Source organism: Nanorana parkeri, unplaced genomic scaffold, assembly GCF_000935625.1.
Source record: "Nanorana parkeri isolate BGI_ZX_2015 unplaced genomic scaffold, ASM93562v1 scaffold879, whole genome shotgun sequence".
Taxonomy (NCBI): domain Eukaryota; kingdom Metazoa; phylum Chordata; class Amphibia; order Anura; family Dicroglossidae; genus Nanorana; species Nanorana parkeri.
This window is the reverse complement of record NW_017307147.1, coordinates 342,412-350,139: the sequence shown is the minus strand read 5'-3', so window position 1 is coordinate 350,139 and position 7,728 is coordinate 342,412.

Below are 7,728 nucleotides of genomic sequence, written 5' to 3'. Positions count from 1 at the left end.
AGGGGGGGGGGCGAAACCCCCCCCCCCCCCCCCCCCAGCTGTGGTGAAACAACAAATCCCATCATGTACCTGCTCCTGGAAGTCATGGAAATCCCATCCTGTACCTGCTCCAAGATATCCTGGCATGGAAGTCATGGGAGTCCCATCCTGTACCTGTTCCTGGATATCATGGAAATCCCATCATGTTCCTGCTCATGGATATCCTGGCATGGAAGTCATGGAAATCCCATCATGTACCTGCTCCTGGATATCCTGGCATGGAAGTCATGGAAATCCCATCATGTTCCTGCTCCTGGATATCCTGGCATGGAAGTCATGGAAATCCCATCCTGTACCTGCTCCTGGACATGGCATGGAAGTCATGGAAATCCCATCCTGTACCTGTTCCTGGATATCATGGCATGGAAGTCATGGCAATCCCATCATGTAGCTACCTCTGGGGGACATGACTGACTGTCAAGAGTCTTGCAAGGCCTCATGGGATTTGTAGTTACACCACAGCTGAAGTTGCCTATTCCTGCTCTAGGGGTCCGGAAAAAGCTGCTGTTATAAGCAGTTGGCAGATCTTATTTGACATTAAAACTGCTACAGATACTAGAAGAGACATTTATGGGAGAACCAGTGGCTATCACATTGAACTTACTTTACAGAGGATTGCACAGGATCCAAACACCAGGAAAACCTTGCTAACTACCTTTCATCTTCATCCTGTTTATTTGGACTGTCATTATTGTATATTTTGTAAATGTATTTTTCTGTAAATATTTTCTTGCACCATTTTTTCTTTCATTTCAATAAAACAATATTTAAAAAATTATTAAGCTGAAGCTCTAAATAAGAAATAAAAGAATCTTTCACTCTTTGGCCTCATTCACACTTCTAAGAGCCGGCCCGTACAGCTCCGTGCTGCGTGCACGGCCGTATCGGGCCGCTCCCGGGAAGGACAGGTGCTACGTGGGATTGTACGCAGCCCCTGTCCTTCTCTATGGGAGTACACGACCGTATGCTCACTGGAGCTGCACATTCGTGCGGGTGTGCAGTTTGCGTGTCTATATGACAGCTGCGTCCTCCCATAGAGAAGAACAGGCTGCTGCGTACTAATCCCATGCAGCACTTGTCCTTCCCGGGAGCGGCCCCATACGGCCGTGCACGCAGCACGGAGCTGTACGGGCCGGCTCTGAGCAGTGTGAATGACGGCCTTTGAGGAAAGCTGCCAAATTTTATATTCTGTTACCTTCCTGCCTGGTGTGGCAGCAAGTTTCCCTACCCCTGCTTTAGAGCGTGGTGCAGCATCACAGTTTCGTCCACAGTTGCTTTTATACATGCAGAAGGTTTGTAAGTTATCAACAAAAGTCGGGACAGGTGTAAGAATTGTTTGCATTAACTTTCAAGGCTTAAAGGATAACTAAGCCCAAGGACCAGAATGTCATATATTGCAGCTTAGACCTTAGATGTGGTGGCTGCGTTTGGTTTCTTTTTTCAGGCTAAGAACATTTTCAGGAAGTACAGAAAATACCTGGTGATCCTGCCAGAAATGTCACATCTAATTACATCTTACACAGCCACTCACAATGTGTATTAGAAGCTACAGTAAATCAGATAGAGCCCACCTCATTTCCTGGCTGGAGGACATCCAGCATCATCTAAGGCTGTCCTCCCCATCCATTGGTCGGCTTTCAGTTCTTTCAATCATGGATGCTTATCATCAAATGCAGGCATTACCTAGGTCGGTCTGCATGCAAATACAGCCTGCTTAGGAATGCCCACTCCTCCAGACTGACATCCACCCATCAAGACATTATATTTACATAAGTTCTCCCATGAGCCAGCCCACTGCTTGCATCAGTGTTGAGGGCTCTTGAGAGAAGTACTGAGGAAAGGTGCTGTGATGTTTTCAAGAAGCAATGTACAACTATGATCTTCCTGCTTTGAAAAAATAGAAACCCAGTGATATTAAAGGAGAACTATGAGATGAGTGCTTTTCACTCACCTCATAGTTCTAGCCGACCTGTGACAATGAGACTGTCACAGGTCATCTCAGTAGATCGGGAGGTGAGCGAACACATACCTGCGTTCGCTCACCTCTGGGGGCTGGATTCCCCCCCTCCGATCCACCAGCGCTGACTGGCGGAACGGACGGGAGAGGGGGCGGGTACAGCTGGCTCTGCCTCTAGATAGGCAGAGCCAGCTGTCACTCACGCAGCTGGCGGATCCCGGCCCAATTGTCGGGATCCGCTTCAGCTGCGGCGTCTCAGTATACTGCGAGCTACAGCTCCCTATATACTGAGCTCTGGGTGACGGGAGGACGCTAGTTTGTGTCCACCCGTTACACTAAGGAGAACTATGGGGAAAAGCCTTAACCCCATAGTTCTCATTTAAGGGGTATAAAATAAGAGATGTAATGAAAAAGGAAAAATCTTATTTAAAAAGGCATGTTGGTAGGTTCAAGGAGAACTATGAGGTGAGGTGATGATTTCCACTCATCCTCATAGTTAGAGACCACCTGCGACATTTAAGCTGTCACAGGTCGGCTCAGTAGATCGGGAAGTGAGTGAACACATACCGGCGTTCGCTCACTTCTCGATCCTGTCCCTGCAGAGAGCCGTGACTGTCAGGGGTTTCCCCCTCTCCCCTCTTTGATCCTCCAGCGCTGACTGGAGGAACGAACGGGTGAGAGGGGCGGGCACAGCTAGCTCTGCCTATAGATAGGCAGAGCCAGCTGTCAATCAGCCATCTGGGTGGGTCTCAACAGTATTGTCAGGATCCATCCCGGCTGCGGCGCTCTGAGTATATAGCGGGAAATAACTCACTATATACTGAGCTTTGGGTCACGAGAGGATGTTGGTATATGTCCTCCCCATGACCCTAAAGAGAACTATGGGATAAAAAGGTTACCCCCATAGTTCTCTTTTAATTGGCTCCTGTCTAAATTGACCCCACGTATGAATGTGAGATAGGGACCTTAGACTGTAAGCTCCATGAGTGTAGGGACTGATGTAAATGTGCAAGTATTTTCTCAAAACGTACAGCGCTAGCCGTCCTTCAAAGGTGAATATAAGAAATCAGACATTAAGATCAAGATTTGACAAGTGCTATTAAAGAATCTAAAATATATCAAACCTTCAGTGAAAGGGTGTATCTCAAAATACTCAATGTGAATGGTTGTGCAAACAATTTAAAGTCTATAAATTATCAAATCAGAATTTATCAAATAAAAAGTGATAGGTTATGAATTAAGTGTCATGTGTGGGTGATTCTTGTTAATAAATAGTGAATGAACAAACAATGTAAACCAATTAAATACAATTAAATAAAATTAAACTTTTATCAATGTATATGTGAATAGTCCAAATCTTTTGTAGTTTTTCTAAAGTCTTTAGAAATCCATAAACGCAAAACACTTCAACAGTGAAAATTCAGTGCAATAATGTGTCCAACGAAAATCCAAAAAGAAACGAAGAAAAAATGAAGAAAAAATGTAGAAAAAATGCAGAGAAAATCCCCTCAAGGGAATGCACTCACCAGATCCGAAGATGTTAAACACGTTCGTTTCATCAAGGTAAGTCTGGAGCTCCGTCTTTAGTTTCCACGCTCAATCAGGCTTCAGGGAAGGAAAGGTCTCCCGTTTTACCCGTGATGTTTAAACGGAATATCCTCGTATTTTAGGGGTCCCTCCGGTGGGATATCCAATCATATAATAATCAAAATAAGACATACGCTCATAGCGTAGTAAAACCCAGGTTTATTATAATCTTACAGCATACACGTTTAAAAAGAGCGCTAAAATATGTTTAAAAAAGCCGGCTGGTCAATGTGCAAGTATGTAAAGTGCGGCGTAAATTGTTGGTACTATATAAATACCTGTAATCAGTGGCGTAACAATCACCATAGCGGCCCTGGCGGCCGATATGGGGCCCAGGGCTCAGTGGGGCCCAGCCAGATGCCGTGCGGGCCGTCTGGGTCGCTATGGGATCCTCTGCTGGTGGCTTTCACTGGCAGCTGAAGACGAACACGCCGCTGTTCAGATCAGTGACAGTAATCCTCAGTAGGACGTAGTGAGGGACACTACTGTCTAGTTAGCCTCCTAAGGTGGAGTAGGCCTTTTTATTTGTGTTACTTTTTCGTTGGATGCAATAAAGCTGCATTTATTGCCATTACTGTTTAAAGACCAGTGACTTTCCTACAATATATATATATAAATAATATATGTTCTGCAAAATCTTCCTTTTTCATTCTACAAACATTTCACTTTACAGAAATAAAAAGCAAAAAACACACAAAAAAGAAAACCAGCATTTTTTTTTAAATTAAATTATTTTTATTTTCTCATTACTATTTTTTTTTGTTCATTTTATTTTTGTTACAAAATAGCATCTCTAGATTTTTTTTTTTTCCAAGACACAGAATAACCAGTAAGAAATAACCGTCTCTCGCTTCTATCTACACAGACATCACTGGATGGAGATATTCGACTTTGGTTACAGGAAGCTCAGACTCCGCGCGTAACTGAACCCAGCGGCTCGTGCCGCGGCCACATCAGATGCTTCCTTATCTGAGAAATCAGCCTCTAGGAAATCAAAAAGACGGCGGGGAGCGTCCTGTTAGCAGCCTCTGCAGTAGCCTTCTGGACTCAATTCAAATAAAGTTCATCAAAGCGATGGGCTGAGGAAAAGGGGGATGTAGTTCGGAGACGGGAAAAACAAAAAGTGTTCCTAAAGTCGTATTAAACTCTGAAACGTTCTTTTATTAAAGATTGAATCCACAGCTAACAAATACACATCGTCCAGCAAAGCATTTCTTTACATTTGTGCCCAAACACTTCCAGTGATAGTGTTTCCAAACAGCTCCAGCTCTCTCAGCTCAGCTTCCCTGAACCTCCTGTCAAGTAGAAGAGGCAGCACAGTCTCCAGCAGCTGTCCATCTACTAGTCTGGAGAAGAAAGGAGGAGGAGACAGCAATGGGGAGGGTTATGGTTTTCCTTGCTGTGCCTGTGTATTTGTGGAGACACACACAGCTTACTAGCGTACTCAAGGGTGGCTCCATCGGACCCTGCAAGGGAAAGGAGCCCCACCCTAAAACAGGATATCAGGACCAGTGCTCAGGGGACTCCTAAATGTCAAGGAGCAGCGTCCACACTCGAACACATAGGTTCAAATGCAAAAACAGGAAAAAGGCTGAGTTTGACCTCCTAATTTCAATAGGACCTGCTTGACCTCTGACCTACGTCTGATGTGGGCTTCAAATGCACATCAAACGCAGGAAAGCAACACCCATATACTCAAGGCCTATGAGGCAAAACAATACTGCTTTAGGGTGACATCACTGGAATAGAGGGAGGAGTTTATTTTGTGGATCACCTGACTGCTCCAAACTAAGTGGAGATGAAACTTGAGGGTTCATTTATAAAAATTATAAGCCGGGCGGATGACGACTATAGGCAACTCCTAGACTCATCGGCGCCATCTAGGGGTGCTAGTGCCACATTGACAAGTATAACAAATTCCTATACTCATCAGCGCCATCTAGGGGTGTTAGTGCTTCACTGACAAGTATAGGCAATTCCTAGACTCACCAGCGCCATCTAGGGGTGATAGTGTCGCCCTGCAAATATAGGAAATTCCTATACTCATCAGCGCCATCTAGGGGTGCTAGTATTGCACTGACGACTATAGGCAACTCCTAGACTCATCGGCGCCATCCAGGGGTGCTAGTGCCACATTGACAAGTATAAGAAATTCCTACACTCATCCGCACCATCTAGGGGTGTTAGTGCTGCACTGACAAGTATAGGCAATTCCTAGACGCATTAGCACCATCTCGGGGTTCTAGTAACACTCTAAACAGTATAGGAAATGCCTATATTTATCAGCACCATGTAGGGGTATTGGTAGCACGCTAACGAGTATAGGAAATTCCTAGACTTGCCAGCGCCATCTAGGTGTGCTACAGCCACACTGACGAGTATAAGAAATTCCTATACACAAAAGCACCATGTAGGAGTACTGGTGCCACACTGACAAGTATAGGAAATTCCTATTCTCATTAATGCTATCTCTAGGGGTGCTAGACCAGTGCAAAGGGCATCTGCTTAGTGTAAACCCTTTATACATAAACCCTTAAGGGTGTAATTATAAAAAGAAAAAACTTGCAGGGCCATTGGTCCTGCGACACTGCAAGTATATTTGTTCTGTGTAAAATGGGGGCAAAAGCGAATGTTATTAGTACATTTTCTTTCCGGGCAGAATGGAATTTATTTATACGTTTAGAGTGAATCAAGAGGATGCAGCATGATGACCTCTAGGTGGAGCTGTGGTTCATAGGAAGGAAATACTTCTTTCCTATGATTATGGCCATTAGATGGAGCAGAAGACCACAGGGAAGAAATACTTCTTTCATATGATCCTCAGCTCCATCTAGTGGCCATAATGCAGTATTTTCTTGGTATTACATTCAACTTGGAAAAAAATATACTAATAACATTTGTTTTTGCCCCAATGGAAAACCACATAAAGACTTCACCTACACTGCCTCCGGAGGCGAAATGTGGTACTGCAATAAAACCCTTAAAATTCTTAAAGCGGAATTCCATTTTTGTTAAAAAGATAAAATATATATAACTGGTACATGGGCTTCTTGTAATATATAAAATGGCCTTCACATTTGAATTTGCAGCCTTCTTTGATTTCTAAAAACTGTCTCAAGTAGGGATATCTTGTACCAAGGCAACCACAATACCAGAGGGGAATTTCTGTATGCTATTTGTCTATGGAACTCCTCTAGTAATATTTTCTGCTCATGTGAGTGGCTTGCTGCCTCTCTTAGTAGTTTACCTCTTTTGGGAATGCTGGTGGGGATCATGTGGCAAGAGCAAGAAGATCCTCCTACTCTAGAAGTGGACTCTATGTGTGTCTAACCAGAAGCAGCAGCAGGAGGTGGGTCTATAGAATAATTTTTGCAAAAATTGACCAGGAGAAGATAAATTTTGTACAACAAATGTAAAGTTACACTTCAGATGCACTGGTTTTGTATTTCATTGGCTGGATTCCAGTCTTCCAATAATAGGTTAATAGGGAGGTCCTACTGTCACGTTGTAGGTTGAGGGGACTAGGGGTCCCTCTGTGTTAATACGTGGAGGGACCCCCAATCAAAAAAGGGTTTTGCGGAAATAAAGATTCCTTTGCAGGCCTCCACAATAGGTACAATGGGTTACATTCACTGGACCTCTTGGGGATACCCTCTGCCATGTTCCTACGGACGATGGCACCTTTTTCCTACCCATTGTGACATAATAGTCACAATGCGTAGGTAAATGGGTACAATGGGTAGGAAAAAGGTGCCATCGTCCGTAGGAACATGGCAGATGGTATCCCCAAGAGATCCAATGAATGTTTCAGTCCACCAGGATCCACCTAGAACTAAAACATGAACCCGACCCTTTAATATAAAGCATGCCACTTTCGGCCTTCAAGTCCCCTTTGCATGCAGCCATTCAGTTATAGCGGAGTCTGAAGCAACCTAAAATACACAGGATATCACTGTCACACTTTGTCACCAGTTTCCAACTCACTTGAGAAGGCAAGAACCTGTTTTAGCAAAATATAACACAATCTCACAAAGCGGGCACAACAGTGGGCGCGGCCATTTCGTCTGTCCATATTCACAAGCGGGACAGTCTGTCGATTCCGCCCGGTGACCTCATAGGGCCCCCGAGATGAAATCGCCCGGCTG